The sequence below is a fragment of the Podarcis cretensis genome, assembly GCF_951804945.1.
Source record: "Podarcis cretensis genome assembly, chromosome: 5".
NCBI lineage: Eukaryota > Metazoa > Chordata > Lepidosauria > Squamata > Lacertidae > Podarcis > Podarcis cretensis.
In genome coordinates this window covers 99,656,603-99,672,729 of record NC_137174.1, presented here as the reverse complement: position 1 = coordinate 99,672,729, position 16,127 = coordinate 99,656,603, and positions in this window count along the sequence as shown.

Genomic DNA, 16,127 nt, shown 5'->3' with positions numbered 1-16,127 from the left:
GTCCAAGCGGGAGATAACCAGAGCATGCACCACTCTGGCGAGGCAGTCTGCAGGCAGATAGGGTCTCATCCTGCATACCAGTTGGAGCTGGTAGACAGCTGCCCTGTACACAGAATTGACCTGTGCCTCCATGGACAGCTGTGAGTCCAAAATGACTCCCAGGCTGCGCACCTGGTCCTTCAGGGGCACAGTTACCCCATTCAGGACCAGGGAATCCTCCACACCTTCCCGCCTCCTGTCCCCCCAAAACAGTACTTCTGTCTTGTCAGGATTCAACCTCAATCTGTTAGCCGCCATCCATCCTCCAACCGCCTCCAGGCACTCACACAGGACCTTCACTGCCTTCAACGATCAGACACGTTCCTTCCTTAGCTGGGGTGAGCCAGAACAGAAACCCAGTTGGGGAGAGATAATGCAAAAGCGCTAGTGACGTATGTGTCACTCCTCTGCTCAGCCCCCCTCTCCTTTTTAAGGAAACATTATTATTTTTATTGAGACGGATATTTCTCCATGCGAAGAAAATAACATTAGTACAATAATAATGAGCCAATAAAAGCAACAATGAAAGAGTGGCAGACTGCTGAGCTGCTGACGAAAGGATATTAGCAGGAGGGGGCAAGGCAGAAAGTTACAGAACAAATCATATAGTACAGCGAAGCAGAGGAAAATCAAATAACAGAGCCATTAAAATATCAGGAGCAAATATGAGAAGCCACAACAAGGAATGACCATCAACTAAAATAAGGGGCAACACACTGATCATACTTAGGGGCTTCCATTTTATTTTCTTGCAGCATCTCAGTGTCACAGAATCATAGAATTCTGTGGGAAGGGACCTCCAAAGGTCATCTAGTCCAACCCCCTGCAATTTCAGGAATCTGAACTCAAGCACCCATGACAGATGGCCATCCAACCTCTGCTTAGAAACCTCAAAGGAAGGAGAGTCCACCACCGTCCGAGGGGGACCAATGCAAACAACAAATTAATTAATAGTTGCTAGGGCAGAGGAACATGAGTGGCGAGAGATCCTACGTTTTAGTTGGTGACCGTGAGAGCATGATGGAAGACTAGATGGGCCTTCAACCCGATCCATCAGGGCTCTTTTCTTATCCATGTGATGCCACCGCTTCAAAAGCCTCTGCCCTGTTCCAGATTAGCAATCTCTCTCTCTATGTGTGTGTGTGGGGTGTAGTGGTTAAGAGCAGTGGACTCGTAATCTGGGGAACCAGGTTCGCTTCCCTGTATCTCCACATGCAGCTGCTGGGTGACCTTGGGCCAGTCCCACTTCTCTGAAGTCTCTCAGCCCCACTCACCTCACAGAGTGTCTGTTGTGGGGGAGGAAGGGAAAGGAGAATGTGAGCCGCTTTGAGACTCCTGAAGGGGAGTGAAAGGCGGGATATCAAATCCAAAATCTTCTTCTTCTTCTTCTTCTTCTTCTTCTTCTTCTTCTTCTTCTTCTTCTTCTTCTTCTTCTTTTCTCTCTCTCTCTCTCTCTCTCTCTCTCTCTCTCTCTCTCTCATTTTTGAGTAATTTTTATTAAACACTTTCAACATAACAAATTACGAATCCAAATAATCAATTGCAATATTTTTTCCCCTTCCCCCCATCCCTCCCTCTCCCCCCTCCCGACCCAAAGACTTCCCTCAGCTCCCCTCTCTGATTTCTTTGCACATATTGTTCTCTCCATGTTGTAAAATTGTGCATGTCCTTGCCTTATATGTCATGTGTCCAACTAATAAATTTGTGGATGTTTATTCAAAACCTGCCAAGGAGTCCAAGTCATTTTGTTGTCTTTTTAGATAGTTCGTAAAAAGTTCCCATTCTTCCTTGAAGTCATGATTGCCAGTTCCACATAGTTTATCAGTTTTTCTTGCCACTGTTCTTCTGTTGGGGTTTCCTCATTCTTCCATCCTTGTGATAACAAGACTCTTGCTGCTGTTGTAGTATACATAAATACAGTGATACCTCGGGTTAAGAACTTAATTCGTTCCGGAGGTCCGTTCTTAACCTGAAACTGTTCTTAACCTGAAGCACCACTTTAGCCAATGGGGCCTCCCGCTGCCGCCGCGCAATTTCTGTTCTCATCCTGAAGCAAAGTTCTTAACCCGAGGTACTATTTCTGGGTTAATGGAGTCTGTAACCTGAAGCGTCTGTAACCCGAGGTACCACTGTAAGTTCTTTATTTTTCTTGGCAGGTCTTGTCCTACAATCCCTAACATAAATGCTTCTGGGTTTTTTTTACAAATGTCATTTTAAACATTTTTTTTCCAATTCATTATATATCATTTCCCAAAAATGTTTAACTTCTCTACATTCCCACCACATATGATAAAAAGTACCTTCTTTTTCTTTACATTTCCAACATATATTTGACCCAGTTTTGTACATTTTTGAGATCAGCAATATCTCTTGAGCTGGGCCAATGCCAGAAGCGTCAACCATGTTGCCGAACCACTGTTAGCCGTTGGGTCAAAGGACGTCATGTTTCTCTCTTGAAGGAAGGAAGCCAAAATCTCCTCCAAAACCGTCTCCTTTATCTGTGTACTGCAAAGATGCGTGGAGGGAGGATTTCTGGTGCTGAGGCAAAGGCCATAGAATTGCAGAGAAGAAACGCGAGACAAGTTTGCAAAAGGGCATGTCTTGAAGCTGATTGTGCCCCCGCCACCTCCTGCCGTGATTGCAAGACGGGCTCTATAATCACATCTTATCGATAGCATTTGTCCGTATGTGTTGGTCAGCTAAATTGCTTAGCGCCATGGAAACAGGGAGGCGAGAACATCGCCTTTTCGGGACAGAAATCTTGACTCTGGGAAATCAAAGCTGGCCTTCATTAAAAGAGTGCTCAAGTCATTTCTGGAACTGTCTCTTAACACTTGGGCTGTGATTTCAAATTGTTGTCTTTGAGGCAAGAGGAGATCCCTGAGGTTAAATGAAGAGTCTGACAATCTCTCATGGGGTGGTCGCAGATGACACTTTGCTGGCCAGGAGCTGTGTTCGTCGGCGCTTCAATCAAAACACCAGTATTTTCGTTTCTCCTCAAAATGTACCAAAGTGCACATTTTGAAAGTTTCCAGCTGCTCTGAGTTGCTGACTTTTAAGGAGAAGTGTCAAGTTTTCAAACTTGAATACAGGAAACTGAAAAATGGAGCGTTCAAGCTGAATTCAATGGTTTGCACATTATTTTGATGGCTGCCCCATTCCGTTTCCCCCAGCCCTCCTTTCAGACAATTGCAAGGCACCTCAAATGAATGTGTGCCACAGTAGACCTCCGTTTCCACCATCAGCTGCCTGATGGATGCCTAATGCCTATTTTTACCCCCGATCTGTTTGTGAAAAGCGAACAATGCCATGTACCTCTAAGAGGCCATCCATCAGCCCTGACGAGAACAAAACCTTCTTTCCAACAAGTACTTTTCCCTACAGGAAAATTAATCAACAGTTATTTGCATTTCTTGTGATCCAGATCCACTGCCCCGTAATGTTTAAAGCATTGGGCTAGTCTTAAAAAGTAAGAGCAAAAGAAAAGTTTTTACCAAAAGCAGATGCAAGCCAAAATTCTTGCTCCCACAGAAGGATGGTATTAAAAGAAGATTGGACAATATTCATTCATTCACTCATTTCATAAAATTTATCTGCTGCTTGGTTGTAGAAAAGAAACTCAAAGCAGTAGCTGGAAGCTGCAATCATTGGAGGCTGTAAGAGGGGAGTGGGCTCTTTGCTCTTTGCTCACCGGTTTTCCACAGGCATCTGCTTGGCCCCTGCGGAAACAGATGGCTGGACTGGATGGGCCATTGGCAGTGCCAAATTCGCAAGAAGATCAAACCTCTCCATTCTTAAGGAAATCAGCCCTGAGTGCTCCCTGGAAGGACAGATCCTGAAGCTGAGGCTCCAATACTTTGGCCACCTCATGAGAAGAGAAGACTCCCTGGAAAAGACCCTGATGTTGGGAAAGATGGAGGGCACAAGGAGAAGGGGACAACAGAGGACGAGATGGTGGGACAGTGTTCTCGAAGCTACCAGCATGAGTTTGACCAAACTGCGGGAGGCAGTGGAAGACAGGAGTGCCTGGCGTGCTCTGGTCCAGGGGGGCACGAAGATTCGGACACAACTAAACGACTAAACAACAACAAAACAAACTCTAGGTTAGGGCCCCACTCTCTTGGGGGCCCCAAAAAAATTAAAGGAAAAAAACCCTGGATGTACATTTCCAAAATATAAGATAAAAAACAAATAAAATAAAACCTACATACAGCAACAGTGTTTTGTGTTGTGTAGGCTCCTAGAATATAAATCATGGGCCCCGCCTGCTAGCTGCTCCCTCAAATTTGCTCATTTCTATATACAGTGGTACCTTGGGTTACATACGCTTCAGGTTACAGACTCCGCTAACCCAGAAATAGTACCTCGGGTTAAGAACTTTGCTTCAGGATGAGAACAGAAATCATGCTCTGGCAGCGTGGCGGCAGTGGGAGGCCCCGTTAGCTAAAGTGGTGCTTCAGGTTAAGAACAGTTTCAGGTTAAGAACGGACCTCTGGAATGAATTAAGTAGTTAACCCGAGGTACCACTGTATGGGGTGCCTACATTCTACATGAACTGGTTGCATGGCACCATGTGCAAAGGCTTGAGATACCGTTATAGCCTATATATATTCCACACACAAAACAGCGACAATTTGTTGTTGAAAATGGACAGCTGGACATATAAAGGGCCCCATTACCTTCAGTAGCTTTGGGCCTCATCAGACCTCAATCCAGCCCTGCCATTGGCCTTATTCCAGCAGGGTCTTCTTGTGTCCTGAAACATTATCAAAGGCCCAGGTCCCCAAAACCTTTAGCCACCCAGCGATGCAGGCCTGGCAATATCTCCACATTTCATGATGCATTTCTCCAACCCACAGGTCCAAAAGTGCATCTGTTAGGGGAAGATATGAGTAAGGAATGCATAATGTCAAAAGTGCATATGAACGTGTGTTTATTAGGGGAAATCCCCAGTAAAATCCTGTTGAATCTTCATGAAGATTTTTTAAAAAACACAACAACCTTTTGCAGCAAAGTGAAGTGCTGAATTTAAGACTGGGGGCAAAAATGAGAAACAGAGAGAAGTGAAACTGACAGATCTCTCCATTTCTACTACGGATTTTGATCACCGTACCCTGAAGGAGCATTGCGGTTTGCCAAACCCTCCTTCCTGTCTTCTGTGATCAGACATCCATACAGCTTGAACCCTTTTTTAAAATTTAAAAATAAAAACAGCATCCAGGCGAGGAAGAGCAGGGCACTTGAATTTTAGCTTGGAGATTTGTGACTCTGTCCAAGACGGAGAGAAATTTCGACATGCCTCTCTAGCTGGGGTCAAGATGAAAACAAAGCTCTCTAGGCTGCTACAGACCACCCATTGTTCCTGCTGGCCATTATCTTGTCTGCCGGCCACACGCTCAGTTTCCCATCTCAATTACCAGTTATTCTGAGGGCTTTCCTGATGTTAGCACTTGCACCTTGTTAGCCTAATTGGGCAACTTCCTCACCGTTCCAGCAGCCATGTCCGGCTGAGCGTCTGAACTCTGTTGTTCATTATCATTAAGCCTGGCTTTAAGGCTGCTCAGGAGAGCTTTTGGGGCATCATTCGTTAAGATTATTTTAAAAACAACAAAAAACTATCCCTAGTTTTGCGCAGGGAAGGTAGGAAGGGGATATTTAAGAGAGAGCTTGCTCGCTTGCATTTCTAAAGCCAATTTTTGTTGCATATAATTTCTTTGTCTTGTAAGAACTTGAGGGCACAAGAATCATAGAATCATAGACTCATAGAGTTGGAAGAGACCACAAGGGCCATCGAGTCCAACCCCCTGCCAAGCAGGAAACACCATCAGAGCACTCCTGACATATGGTTGTCAAGCCTCTGCTTAAAGACCTCCAAAGAAGGAGACTCCACCACACTCCTTGGCAGCAAATTCCACTGTCAAACAGCTCTTACTGTCAGGAAGTTCTTCCTAATGTTTAGGTGGAATCTTCTTTCCACCTAAAGAAGATTTCGGAAGAGCCTGGTGATCTCCAAGGCAGCCTTCTACAACCCACCAGCCATTTGGGGTCTACTACTTCCACCAGTCCCAGTCTCAGAAACACAGAGACCTGTTCTACGCACTTCCCCTCAATAATAAGTGGCTGAATATTCAATTTACATTTCCTAAAGTCCACAATAATCTCTTTTGTTTTCTTAAAGTTAAGGAGTAAGTTGTTTTTCCTGCACCACTCCCCCAACTGCTGTTCAACTGATGTTGAACTCCCTGCCACATTTGTCTAGTATCATAATTTCTCAGAGGGTCCTCCATTTTTCCTCTGTACTCCGCTTTTGCTTTCCTGATACCCCTCTTCAAGCTCGCTTTCATGGGAGCTTTAGCTGAGATTCCTCTATTGCAGGAGGAGTTTGGGCCAGGTGACCTTTGGCGTCCCTTCCAACTCTACAATTCCACGACTCTATGATAGTTCGACATGCATGTCCATGAATTTTAGTGTTAGGAGAGAGGAAGAAAAACTCTTCTTTATCCCCTTCCTCCATCATTTTATACACCTCAGTCATGTCTCTCCTCTTTCTTGCTTTTCCTCTAAGCTAAAAAGCCCCATTTCCTCCTTGGGGAGTTGCTCCATCCAATGGTTTGGTTTTTAATTATGGTTTTAATGCCCGCTGCCCTACGATCGCAATCGCGGAAGGGCAGCTTGGAAATGGAGTCAGTGGGTCATCTCACCTGGAATCATGCTGAACTGGGGCCATGCATAAAGCAGAGACAATCACGGGAAGCAGAAGTTTGTCCCCATTAGCTGTTGGATGGGGTGAACCTATAAGTGTTTTGTTTATTGCAAAACCAGCAGCCAAGAGGCATCAACTCAAGAGAAAGGCCATTTTCAGATGGCGGAGTTTATTAGCCTGGTGTCAGAGAAGCACTTTCTGCAGAAGAACTTTTTACACAGTTAAAAACCTGCTAGCTACCCTGGCATTAAGATCAAATTAAATGCATTTTAGCTGTGAGATGGTTATTATGTAAAGCAGAAAGGAGAGAGGAGAGGATGAGAAGAAAAATATCGACATCTCCCTTCCCCCCTCTTCCACATTATTGAAGATGCATTTTCTACAGAATAGACCAATTATGCCTGACACTTTAATTGACAGCCAACGCAGAGAGAGAGAGAGAGAGAGAAAACGTTTTTCCAAAGTAGTTAAGTCTCATTGATTTTAATATCAGCTGCAGTTTTTATTTCGTTTCGTGTTGCCTTCCTTCTTTTAAAAACATGCTCCTGAGCATTTACAGTCATGTTGAAAGGCTCATTAACGATGAATTAAAACCCCCGAGATCTGTTTATTATTTCTTATATTTCTTTTCCACAGTGAGGGTATTAAAGTGCCACCCAGAGAGAGGCTGTTGTCTTAACAAATGCTTTTCTATGGCATAAACATTCCTTGATTGATAACCAGAGCAGAAGGGATGAAAGCAAAGAAGCCTTTTCATGCTCAGTAAATAGCAAGTCGGGTGAAAAAAATAAAAAAAATCAATGGCACTTTGATTTCTGGAGAAAATGGAGTTGAAGAATAGGAGTGTTACACTACCAAGATCTGCAGACTTTCTTAAGAACGTAAGGAGAAGGCAAGAGCTCCAGTCCTGGTTTGTTTGTTTTTTGGTGGGTTTTTTTTTTTTTTTTTTTTTTTTTGGTCACTGACAACTGGTACTCAAAAGCAGGAATGGACACATGAGTCAAATTCAGCTTCTCCTCCGCCCCCACCCATCTGCAATTTGTGATCTATTTACTTCTTTAAAAGCCAGCTTGAATATTCACAAATATTTCCATATGCGTTCCTCCTAATATGCACATTTTCCGTTCACAGTTTGCCCTAGTGTGCACATTTTTTTATTTTTGCAAGAGACCGAATGCAATGCATCTTGGGTGTATTGTTTTCACCAATATGCCCATTTAGAGCCCTAGAACTGTAGAGTTGAAAGATGCAGGAATCACAGCTGGAGAATCTCTGGCGGCAGATGGTTATCCAAAATCTGACTGGAAAACTCGAAGGGAGCCCATTCTGCTATCAGAAATCTCACCATCAGAAAGTCCTTCCTAATCTTTAGTTTAGAGATACACTTTCCCCAACATACCTGTTTTTGTTATGTTCACTTTGGTTGGAGGACTTGTGGGATGTGATACACAAGTAGCAGTCAAGTACAACATTCCTTGTTTTCCTAGAGTGGACATGCAGGGGAATGTTTGGTCCAGCCAGTCGAAAACTTCCTGTTTCTTCCTGGCTAGGACATACTTCCTTTGCATGTGACTGGAGGTGGGTGTGACTTTACCTGTCCAGGTAACAAAAGGACAAGGCACGCAGCACTCTCTCCCTTTTTTACTTCATCCTTTGTTGGAGCAGCTCTTTAGCTAGAGATGCTCTGTTGGCTTCCAGCCCACAGAGGACACTGGGATTATCCCCATAAGGGATAGCTCCACATGTATATAGTTTGTAACTAAGTCTGTCTTCAGGGATCCAACTGTGTACAGAATGTGAGTAAACTACTTTTACATACTTTACACAAGATTGTGGTGTGTTTATTCTTCTAAGAGGGATATAAGGGAACTTACCAGGAACCTAATACAGTGGTACCTCGGGTTACAGATGCTTCAGGTTACATACGCTTCAGGTTATGGATTCTGCTAACCCAGAAATAGTACCTCGGGTTAAGAACTTTGCTTCAGGATGAGAACAGAAATCGTGCTCTGGTGGCGCGGCGGTAGCAGGAAGCCCCATTAGCTAAAGTAGTACCTCAGGTTAAGAACAGTTTCAGGTTAAGAACGGACCTCCAGAATGAATTAAGTTCTTAACCCGAGGTACCACTGTAGTGAGAAGCTTACACAAGCCTGCAACCAGCTATCTGCTGTGCAAGTAAAAGGGGAATGTAAACTCTGCTAATTAAAGAAATTTGCTAGCATAGAATCATAGAATCATAGAGTTGGAAGAGACCACAAGGGCCATCGAGTCCAAACCCCCTGCCAAGCAGGAAACACCATCAGAGCACTCCTGACATATGGTTGTCAAGCCTCTGCTTCAAGACCTCCAAAGAAGGAGACTCCACCACACTCCTTGGCAGCAAATTCCACTGTCAAACAGCTCTTACTGTCAGGAAGTTCTTCCTAATGTTTAGGTGGAATCTTCTTTCTTGTAGTTTGGAACCATTGCTCCGTGTCCGCTTCTCTGGAGCAGCAGAAAACAACCTTTCTCCCTCCTCTATGTGACATCCTTTTATATATTTGAACATGGCTATCATATCACCCCGTAACCTCCTCTTCTCCAGGCTAAACATGCCCAGCTCCCTTAGCCGTTCCTCATAAGGCATCGTTTCCAGGCCTTTGACCATTTTGGTTGCCCTCCTCTGGACACGTTCCAGTTTGTCAGTGTCCTTCTTGAACTGTGGTGCCCAGAACTGGACACAGTACTCCAGGTGAGGTCTGACTAGAGCAGAATACAGTGGCACTATTACTTCCCTTGATCTAGATGCTATACAAGTTAGAAAGGATATTAATAAACAATATATCCTCTCCTGCCTCCCTGAACATTCCCACAGACAACAGCAGCAGCAGGAGCAGCAGGAGCAACAACAACAACAACAACAATTAATTTATACCCCGCCCATCTGGCTGGGTTTCCCCTACTACTCTGGGCAGCTTCCAGCAAAATATTAAAATACAATAATTCATCAAATATTAAAAGCTTCCCTAAACAGGGGAGCTTCATATCTCTACAGAGATGAATGAGCTTCTTATCTCTACAGCTTATGGAAGGGTCTTCTTGGTGGTGGTTCCCTGGCTCTAGAATGCTCTTCCTCCTGAAATCCAGCTGGGGCCAACAATGATTGGTTTCCTGCATCAGCTAAAACCTCATCTCCTCAGCCAGGTTTTTAAAGACGTGGGTTCTCCTTTACTATTTTTCTATCTTTATTTAGCAGGATTTATAAACTGCTTCATCACCACAAACTTCTACCTTGGTGGGTTAAAAATGAAATAAATATATTGTCTCTTAAGTGATACTCTTCCTCTTCGTCCCATCTGCATAAAGTCATGCTCTGGGCATCTCTCGCCTGCTACAGATACCTTTTCCTTTCCAGCCTCCATGGTTAGACCCCCCCCCAACCCCCTCCCAGCAGAAACCTCACTACAGCTTTAGCAGCGGGAGATAAGCAATAATCACTCCTAAAATGTCTCGTGCCGAAGCAGGGGGATCGTTTGTTCACCCTCCATCCTTCCTCTGTGAGTAATTAGAACGCCGCTGTGTGTTGCACAGGTTACCATCTCCTCCGTCATTCTCCTCACCAATTTCCCCGCTTTTCAGGAATAAATCAAACACAGGCAGCTTCTTGGGTGCCATAACCAGCTATTGATTTTGCATTTGCCATTGTGAGAGGAGAAATCACACTCTGCTGCTCAGGACCATATATGACTCACGGGGCTCAGATGTCTGCATTGTTCCCCAATGTTTTCCCCTCCTTCTTAACGTAAAGCTGTTGCAGAAGTTGAAACTTTGAGTAGAAAAATGGTGGGGAGAAGGAACATATGCCCTGCTTAGCCGTTTCACATTGGGCTTTCGTTCTGCTCAAAATTGCCTTCGCTCTCCAAAACTGTGTTTCAAGATGCAGGGCAGAAAGATACAGCGCTCTTATTTCTTGGTACCCGACGGGACAAAAGCACAGGGACCTACCTTACAATGAGTGATGCTGTTGGCCCATCAAGTTCAGTGCTGACTACTGAGGGACCTTGAGAATTGACCACAGCCTCAGATTATCCAGCTGAGTCCTGGCTGAGCAAGTGATGTCAACAAGTGAGCCAGTGTGGTGTAGTGGTTAAGAGCGGTGCACTCGTAATCTGGTGAACCGGGTTTGCGTCTCCGCTCCTCCACCTGCAGCTGCTGGGTGACCGTGGGCCAGTCCCACTTCTCTGAAGTCTCTCAGCCCCACTCACCTCACAGAGTGTTTGTTGTGGGGGAGGAAAGGAAAGGAGATTGTGAGCCGCTTCGAGACTCCTTCGGGTAGTGATAAAGCGGGATATCAAATCCAAACTCTTCTTCCAAACATATCTTTGGAGGCCAGTTCTGGGCACCAGTTGAAGAAGGTCATAGAATCATACAATTGAATCATAGAATTGAACAGTTTGAAAGGACTTGAAGGCTCTTCTAGTCCAACCCCAAGCGATGCAGGAATCTCAGCTAAAGCATCCATGACAGATGGTCATCCAACCTTTGCTTAAAAGTCTCCAATGAAGGAGAGCCCACCACCAGCTCCTGAGAGAAACTATTATTATTATTATTATTATTATTATTATTATTATTATTTACTATTTGTAGTCCGCCCGTCTGACTGGGTTGCCCCAGCATATATAAAGACATAGTAAAAAGCTTAAACAGCTTCCCTATACAGTGGTACCTTGGTTTAAGAACAGCTTAGTTTTGTTTTTAATGTTTAATGCTTTATTATGTTTGTATATATGTTGGAAGCTGCCCAGAGTGACTGGGGGAACCCAGTCAGTTGGGAGGGGTACAAATAATAAACTTGCTGTTGTTGTTGTTGAATAGGTTGTCCCTATTTTCATCAGGGACGCAGGTGGCGCTGTGGGTTAAAGCCTCAGCGCCTAGGGCTTGCCGATCGAAAGGTCGGTGGTTCGAATCCCTGCGGCGGGGTGCGCTCCCGCTGCTCGGTCCCAGCGCCTGCCAACCTAGCAGTTCGAAAGCACCTCCGGGTGCAAGTAGATAAATAGGGACCGCTTACCAGCGGGAAGGTAAATGGCGTTTCCGTGTGCGGCTCTGGCTCGCCAGAGCAGCGATGTCACGCTGGCCACATGACCCGGAAGTGTCTCCGGATAGCGCTGGCCCCTGGCCTCTTAAGTGAGATGGGCGCACAACCCCAGAGTCTGTCAAGACTGGCCCGTACGGGCAGGGGTACCTTTACCTTTACCTTATTTTCATCAGAGAAATGTTGAAGAGCATGGGCTCTTCTTATGAGGATAAATAACAATGCAGTAAGTGCTGTGCTGGAAGCCACCATCATAGCAATAAATAATTATGAAAGCAGGAACTCGGGGTGTCTTGATGCTGTGAGCCACATTAGTTAAATGGGGCAGCGAGAGACCTTTTTCCGTTCCTTAAGTACCATTGCTGCCTGGGAACATGGATTTGGTCATTTCGAAGGGGGGAACATTCCAGCCCCGGCTGTTTCCGGCGCACAGATCACAGCTTGCTCTCTGCGTGAAGACACACACGTGCCCCCCATCAAAAGGAGAAGGCAGCCTGTTCAGTGAGCTGGGAATGAGAATCCTATGGAGCCGGGGACTGCAGACAATTAGCAACCAAAGAATCCCGTCCTTTGAGCAGACTTGATGAATGCTCGCAGGAGTGTTTGCTTTTCTAACGAATCCCTAAATGCAAAGCAAACAGGCCGTCCACATCGGTCAATAATTGCTTTAGAGGAGCCGGCCTGTCAATGGGGCAATAAAAATGAATTTATCTCTTTGTTGGCAGAGCTTGTGGGTGAGCCCAGAGTCTCGCCATGTGCAGTAATGGCTTTATTATCCTGATATCATTAGCGGGGTTCTTCTCAAAGTTCATGCTAATGGGACCACAGCTAATGAGCACTTGTGTGGCGTGAGTCAGACTCTGTGTCCTTTATTTAGAGTTGCTGGGGCTACATTGGCTTCTTTAAATATAGACAGCTAGGTGGATGGCATTGATATAAATAAAGGATTTAGGTTATTGTTGTGTGTGTGTGTGTGTGTGTGTGTGTGTGTGTGTGTGTGTCATTCGGAGCAAACTAATGTAGAAAGGATGGCAAAATTCAATTATGGTCTGGCATGGTGTGCCCTGATGGAGCCACGAGCAGATGGAGCGATCAGCAGAGGTGCCCACATCTGTCCCCAGTCAGGCAATCAGCAATAACATCCATTGCATTTTCAGTGAGTAGGCGGACGATGAAATCAGCGCCTGCCCACCCTCTGAATATCTGATAGGTATGATCAGCTGGATTCACAGAGTGCAGACTCTATTTCCATTGACTCTTGCAGTCTCGCCTCTTCCAGCTTAGGTGAGTTGCAGCTCAGAGATAGAGTAATGTAATGTGGACCCAACACAGGAAGAGCTGCTTATCATCATCATCATCATCATCATCATCATCATCATCATCTACGGCCTCTGTCTCAGTCCAGGAGGCAAGGCGGCTTACACAGATAAAATAGAACAAATTGAAGACATAGAAAAGACCATCATTAAAATGCAATCAATCACTATTAAAATAACATTTAAAAGATCCATTTAAAACCAAAGACGCCTGCTTCTTGGGAGAAGGGCAATGACAGGCCTAGACAGCATCTTGAGAAGTAGAGACATCACCTTGCCAACAAAGGTCCGTATAGTTAAAGCTATGGTTTTCCCAGTAGTGATGTATGGAAGTGAGAGCTGGACCATAAAGAAGGCTGATCGCCGAAGAATTGATGCTTTTGAATTATGGTGCTGGAGGAGACTCTTGAGAGTCCCATGGACTGCAAGAAGATCAAACCTCTCCATTCTGAAGGAAATCAGCCCTGAGTGCTCACTGGAAGGACAGATTGTGAAGCTGAGGCTCCAGTACTTTGGCCACCTCATGAGAAGAGAAGACTCCCTGGAGAAGACCCTGATGTTGGGAAAGATGGAGGGCACAAGGAGAAGGGGACAACAGAGGACGAGATGGTTGGATAGTGTTTTCGAGGTTACCAGCATGAGTCTGACCAAGCTGCGGGGGGCAGTGGAGGACAGGAGTGCCTGGCGTTCTCTGGTCCGTGGGGTCACGAAGTGTCGGACACGACTAAACGACTAAACAACAACAACAGCTCGGTTGGTTAGAGCGTGGTGCTGATGACGCCAAGGTTGCAGGTTTGATCCCCGTATGGAACAGCTGCAGAGTCCTGCACTGCTGGCCGTTGAACTAGATGATCAACTCTACAATTCTGCCATTCTATTCTGTGTGAAAACACAGGCAATCACAATACATAATCCCAGGGCAAGCCCTTTCCTCAGAAAAAGCCAGTTCCCAAAGGCCTCGGGGGGGGGGGGAGCAGAGGCACAAGAGGAAGAGGAGGTAAGCCCTGAGTTGTGATTGTACCAAGTCAGGGCAGGGGCAGAGGAAGGGGGGTGCAGTGGGGGCTGGCCGCCCCAGGTGTCACCACTGAGGGGGGTGACAAAATGCCAGGCAGCGCTCACTGCGGAGCCTGCAGCACACCCAAGCCACGCGTCTCTCCTGGGAGTGACGCATTGGCTTGGGCACCTGCAGGCTCCATGCTGCCCCAAATGGTCCGCCCGCCGCCTCCCCCTCAGCTGTAGGGCGGCTGAGTGGGAGGAGGCAAGCAGATTCCTTGGAGGCCTCGCGGAGCATCCTGCCCTGGCGCCCGCTCGGCTTGCTCCGCTACTGAGTCAGGGCTCATCCACATTGTCCCACTGCTTCCAACCCGGAGAAAACCACTTTTTAGCACTCAGTTGGAGCAAACGACAATTGAGATTTCATTGGCTTGTCGTTCAATTCGGTGCTAAACAACAGGTTTTCCCTGGGAAAGCAGCAGGGCAAAGGGGAAACTGCATGGACCCATGCTTTTTAAGGATGGCAGAAACAAAGGTGGGTGAGCTTGACCAGGGCAACAAACCCCTAGAAAACTTCTGCTTTTGAGCCACATCGGGGACGACTCTGTGATGCGCCCATCTCTGGACTGCCAAGGCCCTGGGGAGCCTGTTCATTCTGCAACACGGAGCCTGATTCCTTTCAGATGCAGGCAAGCAGGGCCAAGGATTACAGGGTACCTTGAAGCGAGCAGCCTCTCAAATGCCTCTCTCTCTCTCTCTCTCTCTATGTATATATTTGCAGCCCAACACAGACTTAAGCCTCTGTTGGTCTGATAAGCTATTTTCCTGCCAGAGCTGAGGCCTCCCACACAGACAGCTGTGCCAGTTGCCTGCTACTCTCCGTATGTTTTAAGAGCATCGCCTTCTGCGCCACTTGCTGTAATCGCAGCCTCAACCTGGCAGATATGTTTATGTGAGATTTCCTCCCACTTGCAGACACCCGTCGAGCAGAGAAGGCAAATTCCGAGTTCCCTTTGCTGCTAGAGGGGAGAGGAAGTTGGCAGATGATACTCTTGGGAATAGATGATAGATGATAGATAGATGATAGATAGATAGATGATAGATAGATAGATAGATAGATAGATAGATAGATAGATAGATAGATAGATGATAGATAGATAGATAGATAGATAGATAGATCAATCGATCAATCGATAACCCCCTGTGAGAAGTAGCATGTCATCCCCTCCACCAGCAGCAATACAGTATTTCTCTACTTTCTGTTCGCTGAGCAATCATATTAATTTCTTTGCAATGGTGCACCGGATCATGAAATTGCTGTGAGGTTTATCTCCCCAGGGATAATGTCAAGTGCTCATAATCATAATAACCCCCACCCCCGTGTAATGTTTTTAAAAACCAAGAAGACAGAAATAGTGGCCTCAGAGAACTCATTCCCTGCAGTTACTAAATCTAGGTTTCTTGTCGTATCTGGTCCTCAGCATCCTTCTGAGGTTTAACTCGGGATCGGGTGGGATATGATTAATTCATAAGGTGGTAAATATCACCTCGGGGCCAGACTGAACTTCTCTTCCCTCCCTTGGCTGCAAGCTCCTGGGGTATTATGGGTTGCCACTGGCATGAGAACTGTGCTGGGTAGAAATGTTGACTCCCCGCCCCCGCCTTTTCTCCCTGCCTCTCATCATATTCCTCAACCGTGATGGTGGCAGTGAAGTGAACATGTCTCAGGGGGTTTCAGGGGGTTTCAGATAATGGGATTCTTCTGAGCTTCTTCTCTTCAAATCTTTTTTTTTTTTTTTTAGTTGAGCAACTGTTGCTCTGTGATGATCCTTTGTTCACAACACTAGAACTCGTGGACATGCAATAAAGCTGGAGGTTGAAAGATAAAGGAGTCCACTTCCTCACACAGTGCAAAGTTGCAATTATTATTTAGGATTATTTAGTAAATTTGTGCACCGCACTTCATCACGGGAAAATACAAAATGAGAACACAAAATACATAATA